The sequence below is a fragment of the Chelonoidis abingdonii genome, chromosome 1 (assembly GCF_003597395.2).
Source record: "Chelonoidis abingdonii isolate Lonesome George chromosome 1, CheloAbing_2.0, whole genome shotgun sequence".
Taxonomy (NCBI): Eukaryota; Metazoa; Chordata; order Testudines; family Testudinidae; genus Chelonoidis; species Chelonoidis abingdonii.
This window is the reverse complement of record NC_133769.1, coordinates 162165622-162182472: the sequence shown is the minus strand read 5'-3', so window position 1 is coordinate 162182472 and position 16851 is coordinate 162165622. Positions and strand designations below refer to the sequence as shown.

Sequence of the window (16851 nt, the reverse complement as noted above, 5' to 3'; positions counted from 1 at the left end):
AAGATTCTAAAGAACAGTTAATATATATATGAATCAAATCTACAGAATGACAAGGACAAAAAGGGTTAATATTTACTACCAGATAAATACCACATTTGTTATATCTTATAGTCATACATAGTAGTCATTGTCACTTTATTGCAGAAAGAATTATTCTAAGTTTCTCCAAAGAGGTATACACTCGAGATAGGGCAGGCAACCACTGAAATATTGTTTTTTCGAAAGATGGGGGCATGCATGGAATACAAATTTCCAAAGAGGTGCACAGCAAAAAAAACAAAAAAGAAAGAAAGAAGTAGGAGTAGGAGTAGTTTGGGAACCTTTGCACCACTCTACTCTCTAAGCAGGATTGGTCTAATTCCAAACAGGGTCCAGATTCTCCCCAGACATCGGCTCTCTGCCAAAAACACTTCAGGCTTCTTTACTCCTTTCCCCTCTAAGATGATCACTTCTCCCAGCTCATTTCCCTCTTGTAAACCTAGGTTGAACTCTTTTTCTTCCTCCCATGCACAAGTCTTTGACTCTTCCTAGAGCCCACTCCAGCAGGCAGCTGTTTGTCTTCAAACAACTGTGCCATGTACTGCGCCCTGCTATTCTGTATCATTTTTCACTTAGATCCTCTGAGAAGCTGGGTCCCAGAACCCAAGGATCCAAGGCTCACTTCCTAATCTGCCCCTGGCAGGGGTTCGGGGATGGCACAATCTGAGCAGTGACAGTTCAAATGAAAACAAGCCCATTCCACAGACATCCTCCAGCCTCAACTCCCACATGGAAGTAGCAGTAGCAGGAGGAGATATTTCTCAATGGGGGTGACTACTAGCATTTTTTAGAGAAAGAATATGAACAAAAACAAAAGACTGTATTCTTGGTAAATAAGATTTCCCCGCCTCCCTAGCCACCAGAAGCTCTACTAAGCAGATAACGAAACAGGGAGTGCACGCTGGAGCTACTAGGAAAATGGACCAAATGGGAAACTGATCTTCTTCCATTTCTATCTTTCCCAAGGCCACATGGAAGCTGCATGCCACAGGCGAATGTTATGAAAATGATACTGGCAATTCTTCCATTCGTGGCTTGCTCCTGCAGCCTTTATTCTCATTAATGATTCCAAGGAAGCCTACACAAATGAGCCAGGATCATGACCTAAGAGGGCTCATTTTCAGCAAGGGTCTGCAGTAATTTGGCACACAATTCCCATCATTGCTGCTGGGAAATGCATGCCTAATTCCCTGAAAATGTGCTGCTGCTAAGACTCACAGGACTCCTGATTACTTCTTGCCAGTCTTAAAGAGATTAGATAAGCTACTTCCATCTTATAAAAGGCTTTCATTATCCAAAATTTCCACGAGAACAGTATGTGGAACTGGAATGAGATGCTTAACAATATGTTATAGGCCTCTTAAAAAAAAAAAGGCTACCACGGATACCAATTGGTTCAAAAGATTTGTTAATGCAGTTTCTGATTCAGGGATGCCATCAATATTACTGACATTGAAAACATCTTGCAAAGTCAGACCCTGTTCCAAAGGCCTTTAACAGCACAGAGCATCTGCCAAGTGTTTTCCATTTCCATTTGTGCTTCCCCGCTGCCACCTCCAGCAGGCTCAGTGATAGGCAGAGCTGCAGAAGCAACAGGTTGGGAGGAAGAAGTTGCTCCATTTAAATGGAGGATACGGGACCTCTGGAATGAGCACAATGTATGCTGGAAGCAGACTTCTTCTGTCATTAGAAAATACAGCACTTCCTAAAGACGTGTTCAATGAGAACATTTCCTGTCAGACCTCACAAGACTAGGCAGAGTTTGTGTTGGCACCAGAACTGCTAATGTGTCCACAGCTGAACTCCTCAGAGTAGTCTTAGAAAAAGAGAGAGGGCAACATTCTGATCCTCATTGCAACAATGCAAATTACTGAGATTGATGGATTTACACTGGTGTAACTGAGATAAAAATCTGTCCCAGAGGTGATATCATCTAAGGATGGGTGGTGGTGATGGAAGAGATACAGACACAGACAGGGCGACCAGATGTCCTGATTTTATAGGGACTGTCCTGATTTTTGGGTCTTTTTCTTATATAGGCTCCTATTACCCCCTACCCTTGTCCCAATTATTGACCCTTGCTGTCTGGTCACCCTAGACACAGAGGACCAGATCAGGTACTGGGGTGAGTCAGACCTACATCAGTGGAGGATCCTGCCTAGAAGGTTCATGTATCTCATATATATGAGGCTTTGACATTTCCAGGGATGTATTTAACTATCTCCAGTCTTTTCTGCCAAATGCTGGCAACAATGTAAATCCAGAATAACCATACTGGTTCCAGTGGTTTCACTCCTGATTTACACTAGTCTAGCAGCAGAATTTGGCTTTGTGTGTTGAGGAGAAGAAATACATTTATAGCAAGGGCTGGCAAAAGCCAGCATATTTGTGTCAACTCTTTTCTTTTTGTAACTTCTTATCTAATGACATCTCTGGCTATAGATTAACTTTCCTTGCTCAATATTCTTTAGTCTTTCATCTCCCTTCAAGTGAGACCAGAAATGCTTTGATAAGTGGAGTGAAAGATTGTCTCGTTTCACTGAGGCCTCTTTAAGTGTTGAAATGCTATAGTATTTTATAACTTATTAAAGCAATACTGCTCAGGGAATCAACAGTGAAATCCCTGCACCTTCTAAAATGAATGACTCACGACCAGTATCCCTACGCCTAATAGACCAACTGTACACTAGAGAGCTATTTTCCTCTCTCTACCTAATGTAGCAAACACACCACTAAAACAAAAGCTGCATGGTACAATATACTTTCTACACCGTGAGTGCTCCAGCCTGCACTTAAAGTACAGCCTTAGAAAGGAACACCAGATATCTAAAACAAAAAATGCACAATGGACATAAATAACGTTCAGTCCTAACTGCTATCAGTTGACTTGCAGATGGTCTGATTAAAGCCAACCTAAGAGCAAACAAAAATATCTACCGGGTTATCAGCGTTCCAAGACTATTGTACCCAAAATGGTCTCACTATTGTTCTTTTGAGGATGTTTAGTTGCAGATTCAAAGACAACAAAAAGTCAATCGTGAAGTTGCATAATCTCCTGAGAAATGTGCTTTTTGCAGAAAAGGATTACCATAAGCCCTGCTGCATATTTATTCTTTTGATCATCCGCTGTATTTGCATCTTTAAAGTGCGACCATGTCCCATGTCAAAAGACCTAAAATAAGATGAATTTTTAAGGACAAACAAGTACCTTGGATTTTTTCATTTCATCTGAAGTTTAAGGACCAGATATTCCAGTGGCATATATCAGTGTACTCCATTGACTTCAGTGAAATTGTGAAGATGATCATCATCTACAAATCTGGACCCAAATGTCTATATTAACTCCCTCCCCATCTTTGTCTCAAAAACAGGGTTAAGAAGTTGTGAGCACCCCACAGAGTACCAACCTGTTACCTTCAAGGGGCCTTGCTGACAATATAAATAACCAAGGACAAAATTTTCAAAAGTGCATAAGTGAGTAAGCCTGAGTCCCATTTTCCAAAGAGACATATACATAGGAGCCTAAATTGAAATTCAATGGCACTTGGACTCTTAAGTCACTTACACACTTTTGAAACCTGTACCCCAAGTCAGATGATGCAGCGAAACGGACTTCTGCCTTCTCAGCCAATCCAATGCTGGAGGCAAATTCTGCCTTGACTTACATCTGTACCACCACATTAACTTTGATGGGGTTGCATGAATAAAAATCAGGGTAGAATTTATCCCCAGGAGTTTCTGGATTGATGCCTCATTGTAGGAGAAAGAGAAGGCAAAATTCATTCCCTTTGTTAGTGCTAATACAATTCTTCAGTGACAGCCCCAAGACATTGAGTTCTATTTAGGGCAGGCAGAATCCCAAACAATTTTTTTTATACAAATGTCTTCTCCAGCAGACCTCTTTCTACCACAATATTTTTTGGCAAAAAGAGCTTAGCTTGCCATCATCCTGTGACCAGTGTTGGAGCTGATAGGAGGAATAGGAGTTAGAGAACTGCTGGGGAAAACAAAACATGTCTCAAGCATGCAACTGGTTAAAACAGTAAGTTGAAATATTGGTGAGCAGATGCCCATGTCCTCCAAGCACTATGATGTTCAACACACTGTAAAGGAGAACCTGAAGGATATGTTAGGGTGGATTGTTAGTTGCTTCAAAATATTTCCTTCTTGTAAAAGCACTCCTCTGATGGAAGAGGCCCTTCTTAGCCCTGACATCCTGACGCTACGCATGCCGCATGCACTCTGGGATGCCTGCATTCCATGTCACATTGGCTTGGGTTCTGCCAGTTCGTTTCCTTATGCCTGCAAGCTCAGTTGAACTTATGAAAATTCAAACTGTCTTCTGTCTGTTTCATACATCATCAGCAAACATAATTAGTAGACAAAATGAATTTGTTCTTTGTAATTTGGAGGCTATGCAAATGTCTCTGCTGTATAGTGCAGAGGAGGGTATAAAGTTTGGTAAGCAAGGTTAATTCAGCATGGAGGAAAGTATGGAGACAGACAAACAAAGAAAGAACGTTTGCAATAAAAATACTCAACAGTGAGGAGAGTGATACGGGAAGTATTTTTGTAAATTACAATTGGCCTTGATACCTTTGAGTGATGGAACAAAACAAAGGCACAAGTGAGTTGTGAAAGATCATCCCAGTGAGTGACTATATCTCCATCCCAGGTGTTTTGTGCACACAAGGTTTTTGTTTATAATAACAATGCTTAGCACTTTCAAGAGCTTCACAAACACTAAGTAAATAATGTTCACATAGGTATGTCAGTATTATCCACACTTTAAAATGGATATGAATGGTGAGGTCCAGAGAGGTTAAGTGACTTGCTCAATGCCATGCGTGTCTGAATCAGGATAAGAATCAGGATCTCTTGGCTATTAATCCTGTACTCAGACCACTAGACCACATATGAGCTGAAATTTTTCAAGGCAGCATATACATTAAAAATGTATCTACTATATGCAATTCTTATAAATCTTATATAAGGGAAACATGGTTAAATCCCTAGACACTGCTCTGAAAATTTATCCCACACCCATATATGTTTTGGACAATTTTAGCTTATATGTACAGTATCTTTGTGCAAATATCTGACTCCCATTATTGTTCATGCTAAAGGAAAACAAATATTCACCTCGAGCAGAGATTACTCCTCATAAAGGGCTTGATCCTGCTAGGTGCTAGCCCTGATACACTAAAGCAGTTAAACACGTGCTTAAAATTAAGTATGTGAGTAATCCCTCTGACTTCAGTGAATAAATGTACAATGGTAAGTATACATTTAAATACAATGCTTGATTGGACCCAGAGTGCTCAGCACATTGCAGGTTCAATCACACAGTCATTTCCTCTGAATATTACGTCGCACTATCTTTAGAAAAACCCTTTTTTCAGGTGACTGTCAGGCAGATCCTCAGCAGCATAAATGGGCATAAACTACATGGAAGTCAACAACGTATATGATTTGCACCAGCTGAACAATCAGATGATGTAGAGACATCACAGCCTGAGAATGATCTCTTCAGATTCCAAATTTTTTTTAAAAAAATAGGTAGTTCTCTATTTACAGGAAAGCCATATACTGGGATTAATCTCATCCCAGATCTCAGAAATTAGCAGCCACTGTTCACAGTTAACCTCAGTAAGAAACAACACAAAACTTCAAAGCATCTTTTCTTTTATGCCTATTCACCATGCATTATAATTATTACAATCATCAGGGCCATATACTGCTACACAGGACTTTACCTCACTGCTCCACCAAGGACCCAGTGGCCATCTGTATCCCAAAGATCCAAAGAACCAGCCTTAATTCACTCCTAGATCTATTAAATTTTGGTAAGAAAATGTATAATGCATTCCAAGCAAAATTCTCCTGATTATTACTTTATAATATACAGGGAATTACAAAAGGGCTTTTAGATTCAGTGGTCATACATTCCAAAGTCTTTCCCCCCAACCCATCCTCTCTGCCCCCTCCCGCCCCCCAAATGTTATGTCATTGGTACCACTAAATCTACCAGTACCTTTAACCTAGGTCATAGGCTCAGAGTTATAGTGATGACCATGGTGGCCAGAGATACTGCTTGTGGTAAGAAGTTAAGAACTATGAGCAGAACATTTTAAACCCAATTCACTGGCCACAGTCTGTAGTTAATGCATAGTATTTAACAACACAATGGCATGCCCCTGCCAGTAATGTAAAAACGCAATGGATTGGTGCCAGAATGGCACAATCTGCCTCACTGACTCATGCCTGGCATTCCATTCCTGGAAGGGGTATTATATACCCTCAGTATGCTGTACCCTTCAGCTAATCTCCAAAGTAAATTCATTAGAGTTGAAAGGGGGTGAAAACCCCCTTATGTAACAGTTAAAACAGTGAAACACTTTGTGCTATAAAACAAAGATATCACTTAGGAAGAATTCATAAGCTTCTGGATTTCATTACCAAACTTACATTTTCATCTTAAATGAGAAAACAGATTGACTTTGCTTTGTAGTATTTCACAACCTTTTATTGCCCAACTAAAATCCCTTTCCCCCTATCACGTTTAAGATTTTGTTTTGTTTCTTTTTTCTTTTTAAAATCGGGGCATCTGAATATTTTACACTGTCTGGTCATTCACTTGCCTGTTATTCATGCATTGAAATCCCAAGTATTAATTGTTCTCTCGAGTACATTGACAAAACAGCTTCTAAATAAGGATAGACCAGACTGATGTAGACTCTGACATGCATTTATGGACTAATGGGGCTCTTAGAGACAGCCTCAACTCTCTTTCGAAAACATAAGATATGCTATTTTGACTGCTTCCTAGCACAATAGGGAACACACATACACACACGCACAGAAGAATTACGCATTTCTGATCCCATCCAATGTCCTCAGGCAGATGACTTCTGTTGTGATGTCACCAGAAACTTTCTTTTTCTTTCGATTTTTCTTATAACAAAGGACAAAAATGTTCTATGACATCACAAAGGAGAATGAATTCTATTTCTGATGCCATCAATAGTCTCTATTTTCCAATATCCCTGAATTAAAGTGCAGAAATCCTTGGTGACAGGAAATGTATGTCAATTGGGACAAAGCTACACACCATTCCTAATAAAATTCGAAACAGCTAGCAGAAAGAATTAGCAATTTGGGGTCTGACATAAAACCTGGTAAAGATCTAGCACAACTCCCCTTAAAAAAATTAATGAATGTCATTTAAACTTGTAAATCCCATCCAAGGGCACTCTGACCTTTATCCATGTCCAGTTACTGTGCTAACACTTTTATTGTGTGCACTGTATTCAGAGAAATACTGACAAAAGGTACCGGAAAAGCTTTTACTTACAGGAATGCAGTGCAGCTTAATCTTTTTGTTTTTAAGGTGCAGTGATTTCAGCATCTAAAATTTAACTTCAGGCAGTCTGAAAAGAAACAGGTTAAAATCTCTTTCAGTTATAATTGGTATTTCAGATTTAATTAAAAATTAAACTTTCATAATGTTTCACCATCCAAAGCAATGCATAATCAGTCAAGCGTGGCTTTTTTTTTTTTTTTTTTTTTTTTTTTTTAAAAAAAGCTCTTCCAGAGTAGTCTGTAATGAAGAAAGAGGGGGAAAAAAGCAATTCACAAAAGCAAAATATGCCTCTGCATTAAAGGATCTCAGATTAACATGGAAAGAAACCTCCTGCCCCTTAATTTCAACAATCTACCTTCTAAAAGAAAAATCAGGCATAACAATTAAAAATGACAGAAAGACAACATCACATACCGATGAGTGCGGGAAAAAATGTTAATTTCAGCCAAATAAGGAAACTGTTAGGACCAGAATGTACAAACTGAAAGAGAAAATATGATTTTAAATAATGCTAGCCAAAATTATTTTAAAAATCCATTCTACAACACAAAGTACTTTTACACAATTGCACAGAGGGGAAAAGAAAGACAGGCAAATTTAGAAAGAGGAAATGTGTTGTGCAAGGTGTAAAAAGTACAGGGCCTATATATCCTGTTGCTAAAGGATACAAAATAGCTGATCTGGTTGTAAGTTTTTATCTTGTAAAATCAATGCCCTTTTACTTTGCAAAACAGTAGATTATGAAGTGATAGCTATAGACATTCATATCACTTGAACAGATGCAAAATGAAAAACAATTTTTATTTTTCAAATACTAGTTGGAATGGCATTAAAAACTCCAAGGGATACACCATAAGTTTGAGTATAAATGTTATAGCAGCATTTAAAATAAATGGTTTTAATTCTATCCAAATGTAAAATCTCTGAAAACAGGAAAAAAAGGGAAAACCCAGAAGTCCAAATGAGAAAAATTATTAATGCATTACAACAATTTGACATTAAGCTACCAGGGTTTTGGACTCATGGTAACAAAACTCATATTTTTATATATGTAATGATTTAGTAAGAGGAAATAAAAACAAACAAGTACATATCTTGGTTAAAATATTTTATTTTGAAAATATGGCAGTGAAACTTCTAGAATGTACAAATTTACAGTCAAAGCTGTCCCCTTCATTAGCAGAATAGAAAGAAACATCCAAGCTACACACTTTGGATCTGAATCCAGATTCATATTTTGAACACCCCCAGAGTTTTGGGTTATTCAAATGTGGAGTTTTAGTTCAGGCCTGTATTTAATAGAAAGTATGGATTTCTAGACACCATTAACAACTGCTTTTTAGAGCCGCTAGTCCTGGCACCCACAAGGGGAGAGGCAATACTTGATTTAATCCTAAGTGGTGCCCAGGATCTGGTCCAAGAGGGGAATATAGCTGAATGGCTAAGTAATAGCAACCATAATGTAATTTAATTTAATATCCTTGTGGGGGCGGGGAGGAGATAGATACCTTCAACAACACAGAAGAGGGGACGCTAGTTAAATGGAAATTAAAGGGAACAGTCACAAGAGTGAAATACCTGCAAGGTGTGTGGAAACCATTTAGAAACACCATAATAGAGGCTCAAACTAAATGTATATACCAAATTTAAAAAAAAGTCAGAAGACAAAAAAAATGCCACCATGGATAAACAACAAAGTAAAAGAGGCAGATAGAAGCAAAAAGACATCACTTGAAAATTGGAAGTCAAATCCTATTAATGAAAACAGAAAGGAGCATAAACTCTGAAAAGTCAAGTATAATTAGGGAGGCCACAAAAGAATTTGAAAAGCAAGTAGCAAAGGACTCAAAAAATAACAGCAAAATTGTTTTAAGTACATCAGAAGCAGGAACCTGCCAAACAATCAACAGTGCACTGGCCAATCAAGGTGCTAAAGGGTGCACTCAAGGAAGACAAGGCTATTGCGGAAAAACTAAATGAATTCTTTGCACCAGTCTTTACTGCAGAGGATGTGAGGGAGAATATTGTTAGGTGGCAATAATAAGTCACCAGGACCAGACGGTATTCACCCAAGAGCTCTGAAGGAACTCAAATATGAAATTGCAGAAATACTAATTGTGGTATGTAACCTATCGCTTAAATCAGCCTCTGTGAAGCATAACTAATGTAATGGCAAAGTTTGCAGAACTTCTGGAAAAGAGATGACTAAGGGGGTGTGTGACAGACCCAGACTAGTGGGGTACAGGAGTCTGGTAGAGGGCAAATATACTGGTCACTGGATGAGTAGTTTTCTGTTCCCTGAGTGACCAGAGCAGGGGCTGCACTAGAGTAATCAGGAACCTGCTAGAACCAATTAAGGATTATACTATAGTCATGAATGGGGTAGAAAAAGGCAAAAGGGAAGTGTTATTTATCCCTTCACATAACACAAGAGCCAGGGGTCACCCAATGAAATTAATAGGCAACAGGTTTAAAACAAACATTAGGAAGTACTTCTTTACCTAACGTACAGTCAATCTGTGGAACTCATTGCCAGATGATGTTGTGAAGGCCAGAAGTAAAACTGAGTTTATGTGCTCTATGCACTAGCCAGGTTTCTGTTAGGCTGTGTATGGTTTGGTTTTGTTACTTGCTGTTTCTTTACTTTAGGGGTGTTATTGGTCCCCATCTCCTTCTCCTTGCAGGAGCTGGTGGGGTTCTCCACCTCAGAGGGTTTTAGCAATTTAATCCACAAGCATGGGATTCAGTGTGCACCTCCTGTCTCCTACACTGTGCAGGATGTGTTGCTGAGTGTAGATAAGATTACTGCCTGTGCTAATACAAAATCTGCCTCTCGAATGAGCAAATTTATAGTGATTTTCCTCACGCAAGATTAGTTTGTGAATCATTTGATACAGGAGGGACTCTGGGTCAAGGAGGCTTTTGTTCAAGTTTTCCCCTTGTTTACTCCTGCTACTAAAGTACCAATGTCCCCCCTTCCTTCACAATGAGACACCAGTGTCTGATCTCTCTCGATGGGAAGGTATTTCCTGCTCTTAGGATGATTCCATTAGTCTGCAAGAACCCAAATGTAGGGTATGTTATGTCATTCCCAAGCATCAGACTGGCCCCAGAGCTGGGCCAGCCCCATGAGTGCCGGAACCCCTGGCCGAGCTGCTGGCCCAGTGCCCAGCTGAGCCTCCTCCCTCCCCCGCCTGTCACTGACTCTCTGCGTCACTCCTCACTTCCCCATCACTGAGGAAGAGGGATGCTGCGAGCAGTGGGGACCTCTGGAGGGGAGATGGAGTGGAGGAGACATGGCCAGCAGGCAGCAGCAGCAGCAGGCAGTGGGAGCCTTGGAGAAGAGGCAGGGCCACCGCAGCCCAGGTGTCCAGTGGCAGGTGGGCGGCAGCGCCAGGGAAGACTAAGCCTTCCTTGACCTATTATACCCACTGCCCATGGCGCTTTAATTTGGAGCAGTTTCTGCACCTCCCCACAAGCCGTCTGACTGGCTTTTCCGTGCCAGGAGTGCCGGATCCTTTCCCCATTTGTCTGTCGGCCTGATGATATCTCAGTTTTTATCATATCTCACAGTGACATGCAGGCACTTTGTGCTTGTTTACAAGTGCATGATGTGGCAAATGGCCAATGTTATTTTGGTGGGTCCCATGCTTTTCCTTGGTGCGGTGGGTCAGGGTGCTCTCCCTGCCCATATTCTTGGGCTTCGCAAGTGACCTGGAGGGGGAGAGAAAGGGAGCGGGGAAGGGACCCAGGTTCGCCCTCTACTCCGGTCCCAGCTCCTTCGGCTTCACAGGCTTCTTACCCTCTTTCCCCCTCGGCAGGGTTTCTCTCGGTCCTCGCTGCTGGGGGAGTCCCTCTGCCCTGCTTGGGCAGGGTCTCCCTTCCCTTAATACTGCAATACTCTGGTCAACACCAGCACACCTCCAAACTACAGTTAGATCTCCTTCCCTCTCCCCATCTGACTGAAGCAGGGGTTTTTATTAAGTCTCGGGTAGGGCATTAATTGGCTTTAGTTGCTCTAATTAACCTTTAATAACCTCTCCTTAGTCTACAGGGAATAAGTCTCTGACCATCCTGAGGCTTATATTATAGGCGCCGACTGCGTGGGTGCTCCTGGGCTGGAGCACCCATGGGGAAAAATTAGCAAGTATTCCGCACCCACTGGCAGCCAAGTTCCCCTTGCCTCTTCCCCACCTCCTCCCTTGAGCATGCCGCATTCCTGTTCCTCTTCCTCCCTTCCAGAAATTCTGCCTGCTGCCAAACAGCTGTTTGGTGGTGCTCCGGGAGGGAGAGGGCAGAGTGGGGGACCTAGAGCGCTCAAAGGAGGAGGCAGGGAAGAGGCGGGATGGGGACCCGGGGAAGGGGGTGAAATGGGGATGGGGTGAAGGTGGAGCAGGGGCAGGAAGAGGCAGGGCGGGGGTGGAGACTTGGGGGAAGGGGTGGAGTGGGGGCGGGGCCGGGCGCAAAGGAGGATCAAGCACACACCAGCGGGAACAGAAGTCGGTGCCTATGGCTTATATACGTCACATCGATCACTCTCTTGCTGCCTTCTAGCCCTGCTGTATCACAATGAATAGGCATCTGCTTGCATGAACTGGGCTAAAACCAATTCAATCTTACTGGGCTCTTGGCAGTGCAACAGTCCCCCTTTGCTCCCCTAACAATTGCATATGGGCAGCTCTGGGATTTAGGTGTTGGGGGACCTTTCTGCATCTGAACAATATACATTAAGCAACCGGGAGGGGGCTGAAAAGATGGTGCAAGGGCACCTGACAAAGGGCAGTGGCTTCTTCCTAGGCTCTCTATTTGGGGATAGGTTTTGATTGCCAATAACCATGTGTCCTCAATGATGTGGCACCAGTTAGTATGTCTGGAATCTCCTCCTGGATCAAATTCAGAGGCATATTATTATATTTTGGGGGAATACATATCCCCAAATTAAATGAATGGGGTCAGGGACTCACTGATTTAGTCAGCAGGGTTGTAGCCTTTCACCTCTAGTCTGTTTAGCTTAGTGGTTGCTGTACTCTGACTCCCCCCTGGCCTGGAAATCCATTGCCTTCTCTCTTCTCCATCGTGCTGGTGGGATGGGCTTTAATTCTCACCTATTTTTGTTGGCAACTGATCAATTACAGAATCTAGATTTGTTTCTATTCTATAATGATCTTTTTAATGCCTGGCAACTGTGGTGAAATCTTGGAAGAGCCACTGTTTTTTAGCCCACTTTTTTCCGCTGAAGCTCTCTCCCCAGGAGCCTGTTTTCTGCCTTTATTCAGGCTGGGTTGACCAAGCTGTCCCACTGGTTTGTTCCCAGTTGGTCAAGCTAGAAGTTGGCAATAGCATTTGCTGTTCAGAGCAAAATCTTGCCTGTGCATTTTTTGGATAAGGTCCTCTCTGAATTCCAGGTAGAACTCCCTCAGAGGGCTGCTCAGTATTTGCAGAATGTTTTTTCAGAGATGGTTCTTCCAGGGGCAAATCCCGTGTTCCTCTCATTAGCTGTCTGCCATTCTGTGGATGAGATCCTTGTGCAGCCAGGCAGACTGTTGTCCTGCAAGGGTTTGGCGAATGTTCCTTTTGCAAACATGACCAACAAGCAGGTCTGTGGTATGTGTGTCAAAGTGTGAGGTTGTGCTACCACCCTCTCTGATCTCCCTGATAGTCTTGGAGGATGCCTCTGTCCCTGGATGACTCTGGGTCTTTGGCTTGGAGGATGCTGTACAAACCTCTTCTTAAGTGTCCTGGTGACTTGCAGTGGAGGGTCCCGTGTAGGATTGTAGCAACTAATTGTTTGGTGCACCATATTGCCTCTGAGGTGCCTGCACAGTGCCCCTTCTGTTTGGTGTCAGACACGATGTTTCATTTTTTCCTATCTTGTCTCTGTTTAATTCCTCTTTTTGGTTTTTTTGCAGCAACTTTTCAGTGGCTTGGGACTGGTTTGCTCCAAGCTCTTGTTTGTTTTCAGAGCAAGATACAATGCTCGCACTAGGCCATTTTCCTGCCTGACTAAGTTTTTGCTGTGTCAGGCAAAACTAGCCATTTTGAAATCTCACCAGAACAAAGAGGCTGGGGTGAAGCAGTGTGATGTGGTAGGGCTGTTCAGCACACTGTGGCCAGACTGAAGACTGATTACACCTTTGATAAATGGATTTGTAATCTGGACACTTTCCAGCTGACTTGGTGTGTAAACAATATTTTGAGTTAACTTGATGATGATGCTACTTTAGTGATTCATGTTTATTGTTCATTTAAGATGTGTTTTGCTGTATTCTATTCATATCCTTTTGTGTATATATTGTAATTTTATAACATTTTAAAGTAGTTTTTAATGTCATTTTATGTGAATAAAGGTGTTTTCCATGTCAAGTCTCTTTATCTACCTATCTATGATTCTGTTGAGGCACCTATCAGTGTGCTAATATTACACAAGAAGACATTTGTGTATTCTTTTGTATCCATCGTATCCATATACTTTACAAACTTATCCCACCACATGCTCCTGCATGCACATATACAAAGTGCACATGTGAATGTGATCAGCAATTTATTCTAAGGAGTTAAAGTATTATTTCAACTCAGTAAACAACAGATCAGTTGACAGAAGACCAAAAATTATGATGTATTAGGCAGAAACAATTAAATGAAAGGAAAAGGAATCCACTTATTCATGTAATATGTCATAAGACAAACTTACTAAAGTAACCCAAGATCAGACACAATTGCCAACTTTCATGCAGTAAATAAGCACCCCGACTTTCCCAATAAGTCAAAAATCAAGCTAATTCCATTTCAAAACAAGCCAGTCTCTAAGAACCCCAACACTCTGTGACTAGATCCCTCTGGCGTGCAGTCTGGGAATTACTGGGCCCGCTGTGCACCCCTGACTCTCTCCCTCCCTTGCCTCTGCTTGCCAGGAGACAAGCAAAAAGAAAAAAAAAAGAAGCAACAAGCCAAAAACTAGCCGACAAGCAACTCACAAGCCAATTAAGCCAAAAACAAGCCCAATTTCTGCGGGTTTTTTCCACAGGTTTAGCATGTCTGGGATCAGAAAGTAACAAATGTGTCACATATCAGTAATAACTGTAATACTTCGCATTGCCATCTGAAGATCTTAAAGTGCTCTGTAAGCTTTAATAATTAAGCCTCAGAATGTCATATCCCAATTCTACAGACGTAAAAACCAGGGCTGCCCAGAGGATTGAGGGGGCCTGGGGCAAAGCAATTTCAGTGGGCCCTTCCATAAAAAAAAGTTGCAATACTATAGAATACCCTATTCTTATGGGGGCCCCTGTGGGGCCCGGGACAAATTGCCCCACTTGATCCCCCCCCCTGGGCAGCCCTGGTAAAAAATGAAGGTTAAGTGACTTGCCCCTGGAATCAAAGGCAGAGCTGGAAATAAAATTCTTGACTCCTTTTGTGCTGTCTTTTGAGTACAAGACCATCCTTTCCTCTCCTGACTGGCATATACACAGCACTAGTGAAGAAAACCAGACAAATAAGGTGAGTCTATCAGAACTAGCTAATGGTGCAGCTGTCAGGTGAGAGATAAAGTTTCCTGATCTGAACTTCTAGTTCTTTCTTTTTTCACCCCGTGTAACATCTCAAAGATCACATTGTGGCTTTCTGGCAGAGAAGAGAAAGGGGCAGTTGCAGCCAAAAGCTATTCCTTTTGATATATGCAACTGAAAATTGATCTCAACTGAGAAAACAACAGATATTCACTGAGCGTGAAATGTATTCCTGTGCACAGAGCCACCAAAAAGAGTACACACACACAAACATCCCCAAACCCTATTTTGACAGTTTATGTGGGACTTATGTGGTGCATAGGCTTTATGTTGGCCCTCTTCACCACAGTGATTTTCACCCAATATTTGTTTCTTCTGTAAGGGTTCTCCCTTTTCCCAAGTAAATCCAAGCATAGGTTTATCTGCCTTAACATCCCTAAAGGCTGGTCTCAGGGATACTCACATCTTGTTCTATGGTATCTTCTTGGTGTCAGTTTCCAATCTGAAGTCCTCACCTGTGCCATAATCACCTTTCTAGTAGGAAAGGGGGCAAGAAAATGTAATGTCCAATGGCACTCTGCAAATCAATCAGCAGGGTCTACTCTTGTTGGTGAAAAGGACTCCCTCTCCCCAACGCAGTCCAAGTCCTTGATCTCTGTCATGTGCTTAGGATCCACCAACTCAAGAAACAGGAGCCTCAGCAAGGTTGCATGACAGCCTATTTTATTCATAGCATTTTCATTACCATCATGAAGAATTTGAGGAAAATAACCGTAGTTAACATAGGAATGTTGACATACAATAAGTGTAGCTTACAAATCCTGATGCGTTATTCTAGCTACATGTTGGTAGTGAAACTGAATCAAAATATAAAGAAAATATGGCAAGAGTGGGAATATCATCTTGTACCACTTTCCATCCAAAAATGTCCACTAACTTTACAAATACAGACTTTCATACTTTATGCCATAAGTATTATCATCTTAATTGTGCAGATGGGGAAACCAAGGAATAGAAAGGAGAAATAATCTGCACAAGATCAGTCTGTGTCAGATCTGGAAATAGAACCCAGATTCTGTGTTTAACCACAAGGCCACTATTCCTGTTCTCCAGGCAACATGCTTAGCACTTTTGAGGAAAGGCGGAGTTGTCTTAGGGTACATCTACACTGAACACCATTTGCAGCAGCATGTACAGTATGTGTACAGTAAAAAGCAGGTGTGTCCACAAGAGCCTTTCCCTGCTGCCAGAGTCTTTCTCTGCAGCGAGAAAAGGCTCTGGCTGTTCGCTGAGGTGAAGAATCTCTCCAACACCTTTAAAAATAGCAATATAGAGAGGGAGTAGCCATTGCTTGGGCATGTAGAGAGCTGCATAGGGTACATGCCCATAGCATTCAGGTATGTCTTTACTTACCTAAGCAGTGCCTCCCTGTCTACACTGCTATTTATACCTGGGCTAGAAGGTTGTGTAGTATATGTACTCTATATGCCATCTAAAGGAGTGTGCAGTGTAGACATACCTTTAGATCTATGGTGCACATCAAGTCCACATCGAACCCTGGGTAATTTCTCAGATGACTAGACTGCACATCAAGGAACAGCAATCAGAAAACAGCTAGTGACTTTCTGCTCAAGAAAATCCCAGGACTTGGTAGGTGCATTAGTAGATGTTTTAACTTTCAGTTAAATGTTTTAAACACAAATCTCAGAGGTAAGCATATTTTTCCTACTGTTTGGTCACTCCTAGCCCTAGGAAGACTGTATGAAGCCCCAGGACTGGGAGAGCAGAGCTGTTATAGAATGATTTAGGTTTACTGGCATACTTGAATGGTAGAAGCCAAAACAGCATCTGTCTCTGCTATGTCTGGCTCAAATCAGTACTCTAAGTCTTCTACCTTCATGAGTACTAAATTTATTCACAAAATAAAAAAGAAAATCATTCCCT

General features: G+C 41.6%; 1 protein-coding gene across 10 annotated transcripts in view; it reads right to left on the bottom strand.

The window, feature by feature from the left end:
* Nucleotides 1-16851, bottom strand: part of ZBTB20 (zinc finger and BTB domain containing 20) — a 644993-nt gene that overhangs the window by 433851 nt on the left and 194291 nt on the right. For 9 of the 10 annotated variants that reach the window (XM_075072201.1, XM_075072197.1, XM_075072200.1 and 6 more), the window contains one exon: nt 7394-7469. The gene's annotated coding sequence lies outside the window, so the exon portion shown is untranslated. Of the gene's footprint in view, nt 1-7393; nt 7470-7816; nt 8069-16851 lie in introns of those variants that run through there. The other variant, XM_075072210.1, reaches the window with a different exon arrangement.